Genomic DNA, 20,762 nt, shown 5'->3' on the forward strand with positions numbered 1-20,762 from the left:
TTCACTTTTACCTTCTACAAAGTGTCTTCTTTGCAAATGCTTGTAGACTGGAGAACATTTAGACTTGACAGAGATGACACATAGGTCAAAACGAGAGAGGAAAAGGCACAATAGGGAGATAAAGCCACCAGTGCTAAACTGGTACATAACTACTCACATGTAGCCTATAAAATACCATTTAGAGCAATAAGTTCCAAATTGAGATCGGGGCCCCCACTTTGGGGTTATGTGACTGAATTCAGAAGATTGGAAGAGAGATTGTTTCCCACCCTAACTATGACAGCACAATGTGGGGTTAGTCTCCAATACAAGCACACCTACCCGGTGGTACGTATCTCTCTCCTCATCTCCCTCTCAGCTTTTCTATTCAATATCCTTTCTCTTCTGGACAATCTTTCAACTTCATCTCCTCAGAGCTGTTATAACCTAGCTAAATTCCTACCCACAAAGCTATCCAGGTTCCACTGGGAAAATTCAGGCCCCAGCCCCTCCTTTCTTCCCTCCCAAGTCACCTTGTGGCTGCTGCAAATGCCCCTCTGGGGCTCTTCACTTAGAGGCAGTGACCAGTGAGTAAGAAGCCTGTCTTCTCCCTCTTTTCATTTTTTGTGGAGCAGAGTGAGTCACACAGGCAAGGATGGATTGTGATTTGGATTATAAACATCATAATATTATCTTGACTCCCATGAAACTATCTGTATTCAAAACTGATAGTAAAGGGCTGCACCATCCATGATCTCAGTGTCATTTTCAACTCCTCCTTTTCCCTCTCCCCCAAACCACATATTCAAACAGTTGCCCAAACTTGTTGATTCTACTTCTTGAACTTATCCTTTTCTCTTTAATACAGCCACCTCTCTAATTTAAGCCCACATCATCACTTGCCTCGGCTCATTACAGCTAGGTGGCACAGTACATAAATTTCTGGACCTGGAGTTAGAGACCTGAGTTCAATGTCTGCCTTAGACACTAATTGTGTGACCCTAGATAAGTCATTTGACTTCCATTTGCCTTAGTTTTCTCGTTTGAAAAATGCACCCACCTTTCAGGGTTGTGGTGAGGATAAAATAAGATAATATGTGCAAGCACTTTGCAAACCTTAAAGCCTTATATAGATACTGATGCTTATTATTTATATTCTTACAATAGCCTCCTAATTGGTCTCCTAGTCTCAAGTCTCTAATCCATCTTTCATTCAGCTATCAAAGAGATTTTCCTAAAGCAGAAGTCTCACATACTCAAAGTCAATGGCTCCCCAGTGAGTCTAAGGTCAAATATCATTTTATCTTTATTTTACCTGTATACATTTTTATTTTTGCACAAGTGTTAGTGTATAGCACACATGATAGTAATGCATGTATACAATTTATAAATAAAGTATAAAGAAATTGGGGGTACAGACTCAAAATATTTTTGTTGATAAAGAATGAGATTTTATTAAAAAACTGAGATGATTAATTTATAGGGAAGTCTCCCTGAATGAAGATATCTCCCTTGGCCAGAGACCATGATTCCTGAGATTCTACCGTGATAGATTATGGGTTAAACTTTATTCTCTTGGGGAATTATTGTTTTAAATGGAGATACCTATGATACTTAAAAAGATAACCATGATACAAAATCTATTGAGGAGGAATAACTCATTAAGTCATTAACAATTTTGTGTGGATTAGTTCATTAGGATGATAAGGAAGCAGCTAGGTGTTGAAGTGGATAGATCACACAGTCAGGCATCAGGAAGAACAGAATTAAAATTCTGCTTCAGACACTATCTGTGTGACCCTGAGCAAATTCTTTAACCTCTTCTGCCTCAGTTTCTTCTAATAATAACACCTTCCTCTCAGGGCTATTCTGTTGTTCAAATGAGATAATATTTGTAAATTACTTTGCAAATCTTAAAGCACTATACTAATGCTAGCTAACTGTTCAGCATATTTGTCTAAAGAGAAGGGTCTGGATGCCTGGGAATGGAGTCGGGAGAGAGGTTTGACTGAATCTATCTGAGTTGATATTTGAGTTTCTCATGCAATAAAGACCCAGTGAAGCAGCTCAGATCACATTGCCCAGGACCGTATGGGGCACCACCTGAGGAAATAGAACATTTTTGTTTCCAAAGGGTTTCCTCAGCTATTATCTCAGTTTCTTTGAATCCACACAACTTTCCTGGGAAGGATTGAAGGAGGAGCAGGGGTTATTATTCCCATTTTATAGAGAGGGCCAGTGAGGGCCAGACAGGTTATGAGTAACCTGACCAAGCGAATCAGTCGAGGAACAGGGATATCTACCTCTATTATCTATAGTTCTAGCCAAGAGGATGAAGAAAGCATCATTTGTTTTGAAAGCTCCCTTTTTTGAAGGATAATAAGAGTGCAGCTGGTGTATATGTGAATGGGGAGGGGTTCTTAGTATCAGTAAACAGTAAACCCTCTTTCCATTTTCTTTCATTTTCCTCTCTGCTTCTCGTGGAAACTTTCTGCCTCATCCCAGTGCGGTCAAGTTGGGAGTAACAGCTGTAGATCTCTCTCTTCTCCCTCAAGTCTCCTTATCCCCTTTCCAAGTAGAAGGAGTCAGTGGACATGGGTTCAAATTCACCTCTGACACATTTCCTCTATCACCTTGGATGAGTCAACATTTCAGAGCTTCAGTTTCTGTAAACAGATTGGATGGGTTCTAAAGTATTCCTTTTGTGAGAAGGAGTTCCTATTCTAAATTGAAGCATATTTAATCCATGATCCTAGAACCTAAGATTCTAAGTGCTAAGACTTCTAACTAACTTTGTGAAGGAGTAGTTTCTCCTCTATGCTCAGTTTTATCATTCTTGCAATAAAGAACAGATTTCATGGTTGGCACCTAAGGCTGGTCTTAATGCTCCTCCGCTATGCCTACATAGGACACCCTGAATGTTGGGGAGATCTTGATGCACAGCACTGTAACATATAATCTTCTAATAAGTAAAGTCTCTTTTCAATTTGCTTCTGCAGGAAGACAAAAAAAATTCCTTCCTTCTGCCTGTGTCCCCAAATGACCAGGCTTATACAACAGGGAGCCTTCTCCCTAACAAACCACCTCCTGCTACAACAACCTGTAGTGGAGTCACATGTCAGAAATCAGGCCATTGCAGTCATATCTGCATCCATAGAGCAGCCTGAGTCAGTCACAGGCTGGCTGCAGAATCCACCAAAAATATAATTTAGGGGACAGACATGGGGTGGGGGTGCTTCCAAACTCTAATTATTCCAATAATTGATATTAATTAACCAGAAAGGAGCTAGTAAAGCCCAAAACTTTTTGTCTATTCTTATCCTAGTGTCAGTGTTTCCTTGGGTCAGTGGAAACTCCATTCCTGGCTATACTCTCAGCTGCCTCTTTAAGATCTAAGAAAAGTACTTAGAATAAGAAGGGGACAATAAATGTATTGAATAAGTGAATGAATTCATTGGTTGGACTCCCAGTTGCATCTTCTCCTATCTGTAATACTCAGCACCTCAGGTGATCTGAATCTCTAAAATGGGAATGCCCCAACAAAAGCAAGAACTCTAAGCAGCTGAATGATACCATACCTCAGGTGCTCTCCAACACAGCTCCCCTCTCAGTCACTAGGCAGAGCTTGGCAATCCATCATTCCCACTCAAGGAATAACTAGCAAAAATGCAATACACTTCAAATGATTTTATGTGTGTTCAATGAACTTCATGGGTCTGAGACCCAATGATTGTGGAAGAGGAAGAACAGTTCAATATCCCCATGAATTCTTATTTTAAATTATTATTTGTCCTTTGTTTTTTGAAGAGTACCAATGATATGATGGGGTGATGTCACACCTAAAATTATGATCAGAAATGAAGGAACTTATAAAATGCATTTCTTGGGGGTGAGGGAGCGGCACACAGATATTGATAATGATTGTGAGGTTTGGGAGTGACTGGATTCCAAGATGAAGACCAGAGAGAGGTTTCCAATTATTATTGGCCTTTAGCTGTGTCAATCATACTAACTTGGCCAATAGTGGAGGAGTGAGGAACAAGGGCTGTATCTTCTAGGAATATAGACTTTGAACTTGAAAGAAAGAAAGTCTTGGATAAGTAATAATGGAAGGAGGTTATGAAATCACAGGCTGGGACTGTGACTTTGTGATGTAGGGAAAAGAAGCAACTTTTTCATTAAAGGTTGACTTGGCTGAAATGTTTGGCTTGTAGATTTTGCTTTTGGGCACCAGTCAGAACTAGAGATACGATGAGAAAGCTATCTGCTTTGATCAGGACAAAACACCAGGGGAGGCAGAAAGCAAAATAGTGAAGTAGAAAGGGATCACTGATGACTCTGGAATCAAAGTATCTGGATTCACAACCCAAGTTGTGTACCTACAGACTGACTACCTGTATGACTTTGGCTAAGTCACTTAATATCTCTGGGCCTCAGTATCCTCATCTGTGGAGTGGAGTTTACCTAGGTGACTGCTAAGGTATCTTTTAGTTCTAGAGCTGTGAACCTATGATCTAAGAGGAGGTACTTTTGGAAAACTCTTATACAGTTTGGGTGAATGACAGGGTGGGTTCCCATGCCATAGTCAGTGAATTAATGGTATAGGACCAAGATGGTAGAACTGAGGCCTATATGAGAAAGCTATATACTATATATTGGGTTGGAGGGTAGATTCCAGAGGTCTTCTGTAAAAGGCAGCTCTAGACAGCCAATTAAATCTAGTAATTGAACTAGAGCCGAATTGATAGCAAGAAGCAAGAGAACACATTTTAGGCAGAAGAGGACTAAACAAATTAAGGGCGCATTAGGCAAATGATGGAGGAACAGGGACAAACTATAGTAATTATTGAAAGTGATTAACTATTTTGTCCTATTTTGCTTCCCCCTACCACCATTATATATTTTCCTATAGTATTTTATAATTAGATTTTTGTTGTTAATGATTATTTGGTTCAATTGTATCTGACTCTTCATGACTCCATTTAGAATTTTCTTGACAAGAGTGGTTTGTTATTTCTTTCTCCAACTCATTTGACAGATGGGGAAACTGAGGCAGTCAGGGTTAAGTGACTTGCCCAGGGTAATCTAACTAGTAAGTGTCTGAGGTTAGATTTGAACCTATGAAGATGACTCTTCCTGATTCCAAGTCCAGTGCTCACTGTGCCACCTAACCGCCCTTTATAATAAGAAGTTGCTATTAAGTATCTAAAATGAATGATGTTAGTGATTAAGGGAAGCAGTTAGGTAAAGGAAATACTGTGGTCTTCTCATAGGGGCTGGACTTGGGGATATCAATAAACAAGAAGTAATGACAATTTGAAATCTGAAGGGAATTCCAATAATCTGAAACCCTAGCATGTTGATTGGGGGAGGGGGGCACATATTGGTTCCATGGGTTGCAGAAGACCAATTATATGCTATGTTACCATAGCACCTTGTGTGATATTGCAGTTCTGTCTACAATAACTCTCAAATGTTTGAAGATGGTGGAAGCCAGGCCAGACTCATATCTCCACAAGCCCCATAGCTTCCTCCTACCAAGGCACATCGCCAGGCATTTCTACCATTTTATTCTTAGAGTGCATTAGTTTTGCTGTAGATAAGTAATGAAGGTACATAGACCTGTCTTGGAAATTGGCCATGAACTAGGAGCTAGATCTAGAACTTGACATTTCCCACAGATCAGGAAGCTACTCTCCCAAAACTATGATTTTCAACTGCAGTCATCTCTCTGGCTGGATCTGAGGCAGTGACCTCAAGGTGAAAGTCTCCATATCCCATTACCAATCCAATTACCTGGCACTTGCAGGTTAGATGGGAATTGCCAGACCAGAACTCACCAATGGATCATTTAGTTTTGGGTCTTCTTTCTGACAATTTTTGGGACCAGAGGCTTCGCTCAAATGCCTCTTATTGTCACCCTGCAAATGCAACAATGTGCCTTTCTTTTAAGTGAAAGAACAATACTTGAGATAAAAAATGGTGGTGGTGGTGGGGGTAATAGAAAAGTGAAAGGCAAAGAAAATAATTTTCTTACCTTTCTAACTAGCCATGGCACCTCCCACAGCTCTCTGTTCAGGTAGGTATTGAAAGAATGAATGAAAATCACTGAGTAATATACAAATAATTTAATGGAGATCCAGGGTTAGCAGAATCAAATACTGTGTTTTTTTTTATTCCCAGCACTACATTTGGATTCTTTCTTACTGGGAAAGAGCTCAAAGGTTTTCAGCAATCCACCAGTGGGTGGAAGTTCAAGGAAAGCTGACTCCGGCCTCATATAAAGAAGAAGTTACTAACAATTAGAGCTGTCTGAAATTGGAATGGACTGCCTGGGGAGGTAGCATGCTTCCTGTTACTGGAGCTTTTTGAGAGGCTGAATGAACACTTGTCAGGGAGGTGATAGAAATGAGATGCATGTTTCAGGTAAAGGTTGAGCAAATGACCTTTGAGGTCCCTTCCAATGCAAAGATTCTCTGAAATAAGATTCTTTGGTTTTCCCATGTGAAAAGGGGAATGAATCTCAGTGTTAGCAATGGAAAGGTAAAGATAGAAGAGGTTCAAATCCTCAGAATTTATCCTTTCTTAATGCTGTGAAGGAAAAGCAAGGATTTTAACCTGAGGTATAGGGGCTTTTTTGTTTTGTTTTGTTTTGTCTTTTATTTTGAGAATTGTATTTCAACAGCTAATTGGTTTCCTGTGTAATTCTAACTATTTCATTTTAGGGGTTTTAAACATTATCCAGATGTGGTCCATAGGTTTCACTAGACTGCCAAAGGGTTCCATGACACAAAAAAAAGTATAAGAACCCCTGGAATAGAGGGACAATAGAGCAAGAATGCAGTGCTGAGGGGTAGTAGCTGCAGCTTCTCTCTCACCTTTCACCTCACTAGGAATAGAAAGAATAGGTGGCTACAGGGCAGCTAGGTGGTGCAGTGAATAGAGCACCTGCCCTGGAGTCAGGAGGGCATGAGTTCAAATCCAGTCTCAGACACTTGACACACTTACTAACTGTGTGATCTTGGGAAAGTTACTTAATACTAATTGCCTTGCCTTCTCCCCTCCAAAAAGAAAAAAAAAAGAATAGGTGGCTACCTTTGTAGTATGATTTGGGTACTGACTAGGAAAGCCCTCCTGTTCCCACAGTATCTCTGCTACCACCTGTCACAATGATTGAGATTGCACTATGAGAAAAACATGACTTTGGGTCTGAAAAGACTTCTGATTTTTAAGAGCCCTGTTTTTAATATGCAGACAACCTTGGGGAAAGGGCCACCTTAAGCTAACACAGCAGTCAAAAAGCATTTATTTATAAAGAGCTTACACAGAAATTGATTGTAAATTTGGCTGAAGCTAAGAGGACAAAGTCCTACAGAAAGGGTTCCTAGGGTCAGGAACAGGGATGGTTGTGGAAGAAAGCAAACTTTGCCTACTTTAAATTTAGCTTAAGGACAGTCCTAACTCTGAGCCTCTCTGCAGTTAGTCTCTTGGCCTTGCAAGCAAGCTCTTTCCAGGTGACTCATAAGCATTTTGTCCCATGAGCACTTTATGATGGTGGATTACTCAAATCCTTTATATCAGTGCCCAGGAGTACTGCTGCTACCTCCAAATTATTTTGTGGCCCCGAGTATGGAATAGTCAACATTTCTTATGTGCATACTGTGTTTGGTGTACAAAGGGTATGCGAAGTCAAGACAAAAAGCAGTTCCTGCCATGAAGAGTCTTATAACTTACTAGGATATTTAGATGGAAGTTCAGTATTTAGAGTTGGGAGAGACTTCTGAATCACCTAATACAAAACCCTAATTTTATAGATATGGAAACTGAAGTCTGGTAGGGGAAGCCATTTGCTTACTAATAACAATGGACATTTTAAAAGTATTTAAAGTTTGACAAACTAATATATATATAATATTTTATACTATATATTATGCTGATATACATTAAGTATATTAGTTCAAATAGCTTATAAGTAGTTGAGATAGGATAAGAAATTCAGGGTTTTTTCCCCATGATACTCAGATAAGACATACACATACTATTGATGCTCAAAACTGTGTAATTGGTCCATATTGGAGTGGAAGAAGCTCTCTCTTACCAAGGCTGATTGTTAACTTCTCCACAACTTGAAGTCTTCCATGTATCATAAAGAGGACTTGAACCCTGATTATCCTCACTCCAAGGCAAGATCTCTATCTACTACCCCATCCTGTCACTTGTGCTCAAACATTAAGTGATCTGTGTTAATTATTAAAGAAGAGGCAGAAAGAATAGATAGCTGGCCTTGAAGTCAGTAAGACTTAGATGCAAATACTCCCTCTCTTTCAAACTGCAGGTCCCTGAGCCAATCACTTAACCTCTCAGGATCTCAAACAGTTCTCAACGACTACATTGTGAGGACTGTTGCTGATTTGCCTTGCTTGACTAGGGTTCATCACCCATCTTAGTAATTTCCAGGCTAAAAAAAAATGTGAATGGAGGAAACAAAATGAAAACAATTATGGACAAACATGCTCTATATAGGATAAATTGGACATATTCAATAGAAGGAACTAAAATTAAGGGAAGTCAGGAAAGCTTCCTGGAGAAGGTAGAATTTTAGCTGAGATTTGAAGAAAGCTGAGGAATCCAAGAGGAGGAGATGAGGAGGGGCAGAATTTCAGGGATGGGGGACAGCTAGTGAAAATGCCTGGAGTCTTGCCATGGAATGTCTTGCTCCAGAAACAGCAAGGAGTTCAGTCACTGGATCAAAGACTTTGTATATGTTGTAAGGCATAAGGTGTAAGAAGACTGGAAAGGTGGGAAGTCAAGTGAAGAAGGTTTCTATTTGGTATAAATAGAGGATTTTGTATTTGATTATACTTCATTAGGAGTAGAAGTAGATTAGAACATAAAAGAAAATGTAGATTCCTCAGTGAACTAGGCAGGAGGAGCTAAGAATAGGTTGGGCTCTTCCCTGAAGTTGGTACAAAGTATATTGGATGCTTATATTACTTACTCTTGGGCAATTTGAACATCCATCACATGCCTACAATAAAGTATTTTTTGATGTTTTAGGAAGACTGGCCTGAGAATTTACTGCTAGCATGACTTACTAGGAGCAAGAATTCAAGAGGTAAGGGAGAGGGCTACATTCCTGACATAATAGGTACAAGAAAAGACCTCCAGTGACAAAGGAAAGGAGCCTGCTGTGCTACCCTAGTTAATATTGACTTCAAGATATGTCTAAGAATGTAGACATGAAGCCCACGGCTCTGTTGAGGGCCAGCCCAAGCTGTGAACTAAGGACAAAAGCACTACTCCTGGTTTTAGTTTTTTTTAAGTAGGCAAAATTCCTATTGAGTTGTTTTGTGTTGTGTTTTTAGATGTGTCAGATTTTGGGGAGATATCTCAGTTCAGAGAGTATGGGAGCAAAGTGTTAGGGGGAGAGGGGAGAGAATAACTAGTATGAGTTTCTGAGGATAAGATGAAGGTTTTGGAAAGGAAAGCACCAACTCAACTTTGTATAAGCAAACTTCTATCCACAGTTGGCATTGCTATTCCCCTTTAGCAGACCCATAGGGATTCAGACTGACCATCTATCACTTGTGATCCGAGCTGTCAGAGTCACGAGCTGTCTGGCATTCTGATTGCAGGCATCCTGGTATCTGAATTCTCTCTTCACTTCCCACCATTGCTGCTGTGTCTCTCCTGGGATGTTCTTACCCACTCACTGTAGCTGACTGTAGCTGATAGTTCTCCCTGGGGGGAAACATCCCTGGCTCACCCAGGATGACGATGTTCCCTGCCTTTGGCAGCCAGCTTCATAGGATTGACTAATTTACCCACCTGAATATTACTACTTAATTGACTGAACCTACTGAAAACAAACCTGTGCTGATCAATAGAGAAATAATTTTGCAAATTGTGGGCATAAATCTTTAGAGATCTGTGTGTACTACCATTTATTAAAGAACCAAAAAGGTAAATCAATTTTCTTTATTAAAACACAATCGCTTCATCTATTATTAGTTTAGGCAGAAATGGAGGGGGGGAGAAGGAGATAGGACTGGAATTTTTTTTTCAATCATAAGGCACTTGCTAGTTTGAGAAGTATCAAAAGGCAGGCAGGAAATAATGGAATTGCAAGAACCCCTTATCTTATGCATGGAGGAGGAAGTATGCCAGGCTGGTGCATGTTTGTGTTTGGGAGAAGTGGGCTGAGGTGGCTAAGGAGAGATTATGGATGGATTATGGTCTATTATTGGATTATGGTCTATTATGGATTATGGTCTACTATTGGTAGCAAAGAGAGGGAAGACATATAGGACTGAAAGGTACATTTCAAATATTTGGATGCCCTGTAATCCACTGAAGTTTCATAAATTGATTGACAAGCTAAATGACTGCAATCATTAGTCTTACACCAAGAAATGGGGATATAAAAATAAAAGCAAAATCTTCCCTGTCCTCAAGGAGCTTGGGTATCTTTAAACTGGTAATATCAATCAATCAACAAATATTTATTAATAGGGATAAGTGGAGACATGAAGACAGGAAGACCTGAGTTCAAATACTGACTCAGACACTTTATAGTTGGGTGATCCTAAGCAAGTCACTTAACATCTCTCTTGCCTCAGTCTCCTTATTTGTAAAGGACTAATAATAATAGTGTCTACCTTACAGAGTGGTTCTGAAGATAAAATGAAATAATATATTTGTAAAGTACTTTGCAGACCTTACACTGCTATATAAATACTAACTATAGCTAACTATTAAGTGCCTACTATATATTTATGGAAAGAGACAAAAATGAAATAATCCATGGCTTAAAAAGCTTACCTGGAGGGGAGAGGGAAATATGTACGTAAGTAAATATAAAATAATCATGGAATGGAGGAATAAGGCACTAACACTCACTTAGAGTCTTTATGAGTTCATAAAAGTCAAATATCTTAACACTGTGATTCTGTAATACTATGTACATTTATCTAGAAAAAAACTCACAGCTATATGAAACAACTATTTAGAAACATAAGAATGAGAATTATGAATAGCAGTAACAGACCTTATAGGAACTAGAAAGTAATTTTCCTTGTGGTTATGTCATTCATTGACTACTGTTTCCAGATCTGAGCTTTGAAACTTACTAGGAGTTTTGGAAATTTCAGGGAGAGGTTAGAAGATGGAAGGGCTATGGGGACAGAGAAGAGCTGGGTTTGGGTTGGAATAGAAGAAAGCAGAAGACATGAGGGAAGTTCACCTTAGGGGGAGGTGGTAGCATGCGCTGAGACGCAGTATAATAAGAAGAGACAGAGGCATGATGTGGTGGGAAAGAGCCAGGAGATAAGGGTTCCATTCTTAACTTTCTTGACTGGATAACTATTAACAGATTACAACTTCTTTGAGTCTAAGTTTATCTTGTTTGCAAAATGATGCAGATAAACTAGATTGGGGGTGGGGAATCTGTGGCTTTAAGGCAACATGTGGCCCTATAGGTCCTCAAGTGCCACCCTTTGACTGAATCCAAATGGAAAACTTCAAAGGGCCGCAATTGAGGACCTAGAGGGCCACATGTGGCCTTGAGGTTGTAGGTTCCCCACCCCTGAATTAGATGAACCCTAAGATCCTTTCTATCTACAAAGGTTCATGATATATTCTTCACAAAGCTGCTAAATGGATATTCCTAAAACATAAGTTGCACCACATTTTTAGACTACAAACTCTCTGTTGTCCTAGGAGTAAATGTAAACTCTTCTAAAAAACCCTTCACAGGGGCAGAGCCAAGACGGCGGCATAGAAGTAGTAAAGCTCTGTCTACTCCCCCCATAACCACCTCAAATACCTATATATGACTCTAAACAAACTTTAGAGCTACAGAACCCACAAAGTGACAGAGAGAAACAAATCTCCTGCTGAAGGCAGCCTGGCAGGCCAGCAGGAAGGGTCCATTGCAGCGCGATGGGAGCCAAGTTCAGCCCCAAGTGAGCCTGTGGTTTTAGCCTTGACTGGAGGGGCTAAAGGAGAGTGGATCACCAGCAGCAGTGGCAGTTTCCAGAATCATCAACCCATAAATGTCCAAGACAAAGTGAGAGCTCAATTTGGACTTTGGGAACAGGGGTCTCGGAGAGCGGCTGGCCTCTGCCCCTGGAGGGAGAAGCAGCTGAGGTCAGCGGCCACCACCATGTGGCTGCTTCAGAGCTCATGGCCTGCAGATTGTAGGGGGACCAAGCTACCACTCTGAGGGATAATCACTCTTGCTTTAACCTGCTTGGATCTGGATTGCTATCTAGGGTGGAGGTCCTGGGGTATGTGACCAGGTGCCAGAGCCTATGGAAGCTTCTGAGAGGGCACCCAACTAATAGCTCTGCCAGCTGCAAAAACCCCAGTGATTTGGGACAAAACTTTCCTATCTGGAAGCAGAAGTCTACTGTGGCAAAAAGCTTGAAAGTCAAGTAATTGAGTGGCAACATGACTCCTATTTTGGGAACAAAAAGGGTCAAAGCATGGAACAAGAGGAATATTCCTAGGAATATTATAGCCAGGTTCTGAAATTCCCAGATCAAGGAGAGAATATTACAAGCAGCCAGGAAGAAACAATTTGAATATTGTGGAAACACAAACAGGATAACTCAGGATCTGGCAGCTTCTATACTGAGGGATCAAAGGGCTTGGAATATGATATTCTGGAGGTCAAAGGAGCTGGGATTAAAACCAAGAATCACCTACCCAGCAAAACTGAGTATCATGTTTCAGGGTAAAATATGATCATTCAGTGTAATAGAGGACTTTCAAGCATTCTTGATGGGAAAAAACCAGAGTTGAATAGAAAATTTGACATTCAGTTACAAGAAGCAAGAGAAGCATGAGAAGGTAAACAGGGAAAAGAAATCATAAGGAACTTATCAAAGTTGAACTATTTACATTCCTACATGGAAAAATGATAATTGTAACTTATGAAACTTTTCTCAGTATGAGAATAGTTGAAGGGAATATAAATATGTGTGTGTATATACACATACATACACACATACACATATATGTCTATATAGAAGGGTATATGGGCATATGAGTACATATGTGAATGTGTATATATATATATGTGTGTGTGTGTGTGTGTGTGTGTGTGTGTGTGTGTGTAAAGGTATACAAAGACAGAGGGCACAGGACCAATTGAATAGAAAGGGATGATACTTAAAAGGTGAAATTGAGAGGAAAGAGAGGAATATAGTGGGAGGAGATGGAGAGACAGAATGGGGTAAATTATCTCACATGGAAGAAGAGGCAAGGGAAAACTTAAAATGGAGGGGAAGAACAGGAAGGCAAAAGGGAATGGGTCAACCTTACTCTCATTGAATTTCGCTTGGGGAGGGAATGACATACACACTAAATAGGGTATCTTGCCCTACAGGAGAGTAGGGGGGAAGGAAATGCGAGGGAGGATGATAAAGGGGAGGGCAGGTTGGGAGGGAGGGTAGCTAGAAGCACACACTTTTGAGAAGGTACAGGGAATGGAACAGGTGGGGGCGGGGCGGGATAGAATGGAGGGAAATATAGTAAGTCTTTCATAATATATCCACTTTGGAAATGTTTTGTGTAGTTACACATGTACAACCTATATTGAATTACTTATCTTCCCAGTAAGGGTGGGTGATGGGAGGAAGGAAAAGAATCTGGAATTCAAAGTTTTAAAATCAAATGTTTAAAAAAATATTATTAGTTGTTTTCTTTCTTTTTTTTTTTACATGCAACTGGGAAATAAGATATACAGATACTGGGGTATAGAGAGACATATTGCCCTATTGGAAAGTTGGAGGGGAGATGGGGGAAGATATAGGAGAGAGCAGATTGGGGGAAAGGGTATACAATGGGATTGCTGTTTTGGGGTGGTGGGTAGGGGAAAGACAGGGAGAAAATTTGTAACTCAAAATCTTGTGGAAATGAATGATGTAAACTAAAAATAAACATAAAACTTAATGGAAAAAACAGTAAAAATTTTGTATTTATTTAAAAAAAATAAAAATGAAAACCCCTTCACAACCAGGCTGTCCTTCACAACACACTATTTCAGTCAAACTAACCTTATTGTTCTGCATACATGATATTCTATCTACCATCTTTGTGCCTTTTTGCTGGCTACCCTCTGTGACTTGAGTGCACTCCCACATACCTCTGACCTCTTGGAATCATTAGCTTGCTTCAGAGGCTCAGTTCACCTTCTACATGAAGCCTTTCCAGATCCCCTCACTGTTGGTGCCTATTCTTCCATATTATCTTGTACTCATTTTCCACATGTACATAAAAAATCAGCTAGATGCTGCAGAGAATAGAGTTCTAGGCTTGGAATTAAGAAGAGCTGAGTTCAAATACATCCTCAGACACTCCCTATCTGTGTGACTTTGGGCATGTCACTTAACCTCTGTTTGCCTCAGTTTCCTCAACTGTAAAAAAAGATAATAGTGCCAATATTCCAGGGTTGTAGTGAGGATCAAAGGAGATAATATATGGAAAGCACTTAGTACAGTGTCTGGCATATAGTAAATGCTTAATAAATGATTGTTCCCTTCCACTATTTATAATAACACACACATACATACATATATACATATATATATGTATGGGAATATGTGAATATATATATATATATATGAATGTGTGTATACATATATATGTATGTATGAATGTTTTCACTCCTCCAACTAGTTTAGAAGACAGCTTATAAGTCAACTAGACTTTTCAGTAACTTTTGCTTCTGTCTTTCTTTCCCTACTTATTCCCTGCTTAGCAGAGTGCTTTGTATAGAGTTAGTGCCTACTAAATGCTTGATTTATCCATAGATGAATTCTATTAGAATTCTAAGGATGCTTACTAGAATAGTAGATTTATGGGGGAAAGTGAAACACAGTCACTTAATTTAGCCTGAAGAAGAGAAGTAATTATTATAAAGAAGATGGCAACCAGTTGTTTTGTAGCTCTCATGAAACTCTGAAAAGAGCAACTGAGCCCAAATTTCAGCATGAAGGAGTCTATTAAATGTAAAGCTCTTTCTGACAATAATGGCTCAGAAACACTGGAATGGGTGACCCTGGTGGCCGTCTCCTCTGGATGTCTTTCAATGCATTACCTCATGTTGAGGTCATGGTCCTGCCTGAAGGAGACAGGGTGGTTGACATTGCTGGCTCTCTTCTAAGACCTTCTGTGATTCTTCGGATTTGTTGCTTGTGTTCAGCAAGGCTAGAGAGCAAACAAAAAGTATGGAGGTGACAAATTATTGCAATAATTGAGAAGGGGTCAACATGGGTTAATTTTTTGATTGATTTAAGATTCTTATTTGAAAGCATTGACCCCGTCCTTCTTAAGCACTCATTGCTGTATTGTAGTGAGAGAAAGAAAAGAAGCATTTCTCCCTGAGATGTGGGAAGGCTGTAATGAGAAATTGGCTCTTGTATTGATTCCCTGCTCCATAGTATTCCAATATGCAAACACAAAGCGACTTTATGTGGCTGAGAAAGTACCCCCAGCTTTGGACCTCCCCTCCCTCCAAATAGAAAATCATTGTAAGGTACCTCTAGGCAGAGACAGGGGACTCAATTGGTACAGACTTGTGGCTCAACCCTAGGACCCTGAGGAAAAGATGGAGATTTAGTGGTTTTAAAAAAGACAATAAATTTAGAACAGAGGGGAAATGGGGATGTCTGAGGTTATTGTGTCTTGTTATAAATGGGGTGCCATAAGACTGGTTCATTCATTAAAGGTGAATGGGAAAGCAGTCTAAGTAATGGAGCCAGCTTTCGGTTTAGAGTTTGGATAAGTCTTTGTGTCAGGGACTCTCAGTGAGATGGAGGACCTCAGTTCCCCTTTTCTTGCTTCTCTTGGCTCAAACCCCCCCATCTAGGAAACCTAGGAAACTATTCATGGTAGCCCCAATTATACTGAGAAATAACATTTATGAAATACCTATTCTTTGACACACTGTGGATACAAAGGGAAAAAAGTTTCTGACCTTAAAAATCCCACATTCTATTAGCAGAACCAAAATGTAGCCAGATAATCAGTGAATACAAACTATTACAAGACAACTTTCAAATTTACTTTGTGTTATTTTGCATATATTTTGCATTTATTAACTTGTGTACATACTATCCCTTCCCCCAAATATTATATAAATTCCTTGAGGACAAGTATAATTTTTCCCTTCTTTTCTGTATCCTTAGCATTTAAGAAAGTTCCTTGCACATTGTAGGCACCTAATAAATGTTCATTGTTGAATTGAAGTAATTTCAAGAGGGATAAAGCACTAACAAATGGGGTGGGGTGGGGATGGTTTGAAAAAAGCTTTATACAGAAGGTGGTACTTGGGCTATGCTTTGAAAGGGGTTAAAAGTTATTTAAGGTAGGATACAGAAATGCATTTCAGACTAGAGGGTGGAAGAAAATGTCATGCATGGAAGAGTCAGTAGAACATCTTCACTAGAAAACATTCCAATTTCTCACTGGAATAATATGCAGCAAGACTATAAAGGTAAGTGGGCTAAGGTAAATGAGCTAAAAAGTGGACTTAAGGTAAGGTAAATGCCAGGCTCAGAATTTTATATTTTGTTCTAGAGGCAATTGGGAGCCACTGAAGATTTTTCACATCTGTATTTTAGAAATATTAATCTCAGTTGCATGGAAGACAGATCAGAGAGGGGAGAATCAGAAAGCAGGGAGAGCTACTGGAAGCTATTGAAAAATAATAGGGATAAAATGCTACCAGTCTAAACTAGAGTAGAATCTGCATAAGAGGCTGATAGATGTAAGAAGCATTTCAGAGGAGGAGCCAACAAGACTGGGCAAATTTATTAATTTGGAGAGGAGTAAGGAAAAAGGAAAAAAAAGATTCATGGGAAGCTCTGAGTTTGTGAGTCTGGGTAACTGGAAGAATGACAGTGACTCAACAGAAATATGGAAGTTTGGAATGGTTGGTTTTGAGGGAAAATATGAGTGAGTTTGGGGATATTTATTCAGTGCATCCCAATAGAGCTTTCCTAAGATGTTGGTAATGCAGGACTGGAGTCCAGAAGAGATTATTCATACATATACACACACATATACATACACATGCACATATACAAATACATACATATACACATACATATGCATATACACGTGCACATACACATACATATACCTATACATATGCATATGCATGTACACATGTATATACACATACACATACATATGCATATACACATACACATAAAAATTCACGCACACGTATATGCATACACATATATACACATACAAATGCATATACACATGCATATATACATGCACACATATACACATACACTTACATATACACATACACACATACATATATACATACATATACACATACATGTGTATACATGTACACATAGACATAAGTATATATACACATATATTCACATACACGTGCATATACACATATACATGCACACATACATATACACATAATATGCACATACCCATACACATGCAAATATATATACACACATATATACATGTATACATACTCATACTCATACATATGCATATGCATATACCCATACCCATACATATACATATACACACACACATAATATACATATACCCATATACATTCATATACATATACATATACATATTCATATACACATACATATATACATTCACATAAATATACACATACATATGCACATACACATACATAGACACATACATATACAGACACATACATATATACACACATATGCATGTACATGTGCACACATATATGCATATCCATGTACACATACATGTATACCTGCCTGTGTATATATACATGCATATACCCATACACATACATATACATATACATGCACATGCACACACCACACATATACAATACACATACATACAAACTACACTCACACATGCATATACATATTCATATGCACATACATTTACATATGCACATACATTTACACATACACATGCACATACACATACACTCATTGTTAAATTGAAGTAATTTCAAGAGGGATAAAGCACTAACAACTGTATTTGTATATAAAGACATGTATATACCTAGATGTGTGTATGTATATACACGTGTACATATACCTATACATGCATGCATTTACACATATAAATTTATAGACATATAAATGTTCTTTGACATGATCATTAAACCCAGTGGAACTGATGGGATAATAATGGGTGAGAATATATAGAGGAATGATAAGAAGATAAGAAGGTCCAGGACAAAGTCTTGGGAAGTATCCCACAGTCGGAAAGCAGGATATCAATGTAGAAAGGATACTAAGAAGAATCAGTCAAATAGATAGGAAGGAAACCAAGAGATACAGCATTATGGAATCTAAGAGATGGGAGAGTGGGGGAGGGGAGGCAGCTTCAGATAATAAGGAAAATTGTAGAGAGGCCAGGTGGAATGGGAATTGGAAAAAGACAACTGAATTCAATAGTTGAAAGATTGTTAGTAACCTCAAAGAGAGCAGTTTCTACAAAGTGAATGGATCAGAAACCAGATTGTAAGGAATTGAGAAGTAAATGGGAGATGAAGAAAGAAGTGTAGAAGTTTGACTATTATAAGGAAGGAAAGATAAATGATTAAAACTTGAAGGAGTAGATGGCAGGGTCAAGTGAAGATCCCAGAGATCTGGGTCTATTTCTGGAGTCACATTTCTAAATATGGAGAACCTCTAGTGGAGTTCTCTTCCCACCTCATTCTATTTTTTTGTCCAGTGGTCTCTGTTATTCAAAATGTAGGAAGGGAGGAAATTGGTTATTTTTCTTTCTTTTTCTTCCCAGCATTGTGCCATTTACTATGACTTTCTTCATTACTGTAGCATGGCCACTGGTTCACACAGATTCTTAGGCAAAGCAAGGCCAGTTCTCTAGGGTACCATATCACTTCATTTTTTTTTCCCCATGTGAGATAATGGTGAAGTCTGTAGAGTTTCCCTCTTCCCCATACCAATGATCTCTTTTGTCCATTTATTTGCTCTTCCTTCTCTCTACCTCCTTCAGTTCTTTAACAGTTTCTAGTCCTCTAGTATGTATACCCTTTTGAGGACATGATGATCCAGTCTTCACTTTGTCCTTTAGGAAAGGAGATCTCAACATTAGCTATTCTTAAACTTAGGATCTTCCAAGGAGGCAGCATGGTAAAAGAAGATTAAAAATTAATTCAGAATAAGGAGACCTGGGCTCACAGACTTTTAGAGCTGAAAGAGACCCCAGAGATTGCCTAGAGACAATCTTTATTATAAGAGGGAGGAAAGATGGGGAGGCCAGGTAGCACAGCAAGTAAGAGCACCGGCTCCAGTGTCGGGATGACCTGGGAATCAAATCTGAGCTCAGACACTTATTATCCACCCAGAAACACCTGGCCATGTAACCTTGAGCAAGTTACTTAACCCCAATTGCTTAGGGGCGGCCAGGTGGCTCAGCAAGTAAGATCACCAGCTCCAGTGTCAGGATGACCCGGGGATCAAATCTGGGCTCAGATACTCAGCACCACACCCAGAAATAACTGGCTGTGTAACCTTGAGCAAGTTACTTAACACTGATTGCTTTAAAAAAAAAAAGAGGAAGGAAAGAACAGTAGAGAAATTTAAGGATTTGCTTGTGGTCCCTGTAGATAGTTCATTGGCAGAGATGAAATCTAATTGTGTCTGCTAGTTTCCAGGCCAATTCTCTTTTTGCTATAGCATATTGTATCTACTTTGAAACTCTCATCTTGGCATTCAAGGTCCTCCTACAGTTTGGCACTGTCCTTTCCAAATTGAAAAGGGTAGCTCTCATCTCACATCTTTCCTTTCTATAGCCAGACTAGACATCTCACTATACACTTAGCCTTTTCCAGGTCTTTATCCACACCTGAATGTCCTTCTTTATCTCTGCTGAAATTTTTCAAAATCTATTTCAAATATACCTCGGATGTCATCTTCACTGTGGAGCCTTCTCTGAACCCTTCAACTAGAAATGCTCTCTTCTTTTTCAACCTTTGCATAACACTCTCTATACCTTTAAATACTTATGATGGCCTATATTGTATTATAGTTATTTCTTTATGTCATATCCCCTGAATTATAACTTTCATGAAGGTAGGAACCATATCTGTCAGTTCTCCTTGAAAGCCAGCACTTTCTGTTGGTATTTGTATCTCTAGAGTCTAGCATAGCACAATAGACAATAATGAATGTTTAAGAAGTGTTTATTAAATTAAACTGAATGTCTTATTTTTATATCTCTCCCAGAGATTATCCAAGTTTTCAACACACAGCAGGTGCCCAACACACTCACCCACCCCATGTATACAATCCACTTGCAAATCTCACTCTCTATCTTCACAATATCTCCTTCATTCATATTTTGTCCATGAATAAAGCCATAATGTAGTTTGGGAGTTCATCACCTGTGGCATGGATTACTGCAAAAACCTTTTAATTGACTTTCTCATCTCATTTTCTTAAGTGTATGTTTGACCATTCCTTGAGTTAGCCTCTCTCCATGTATAACTTGAATGTTCCTAGTTATTTACATCCCCCAGGAGAAATAAGCTCCTAGATGGTAGGGACTGTTTCCTACACCCCATTTTTATTGTGGGGGAAATGTATAACTGAGTTTGGGGAAAACATGCTCTCCCCAGATAAAGCCACTACTGAGACCAAGGAAACAGAACTGTGGGGTTTATGCTCCTTTCCCCCCAATTCCTTCCACTGACAACAAGATGAACAAGAATGATTCTATTTTAAAAGACCTCTGCAATTCTAAGACTAAGCTTGGAGAAATGCATT

Source organism: Petaurus breviceps, unplaced genomic scaffold, assembly GCF_028583685.1.
Source record: "Petaurus breviceps papuanus isolate PSGF00001 unplaced genomic scaffold, PetGlider_PUasm1.0 91133, whole genome shotgun sequence".
NCBI lineage: Eukaryota > Metazoa > Chordata > Mammalia > Diprotodontia > Petauridae > Petaurus > Petaurus breviceps.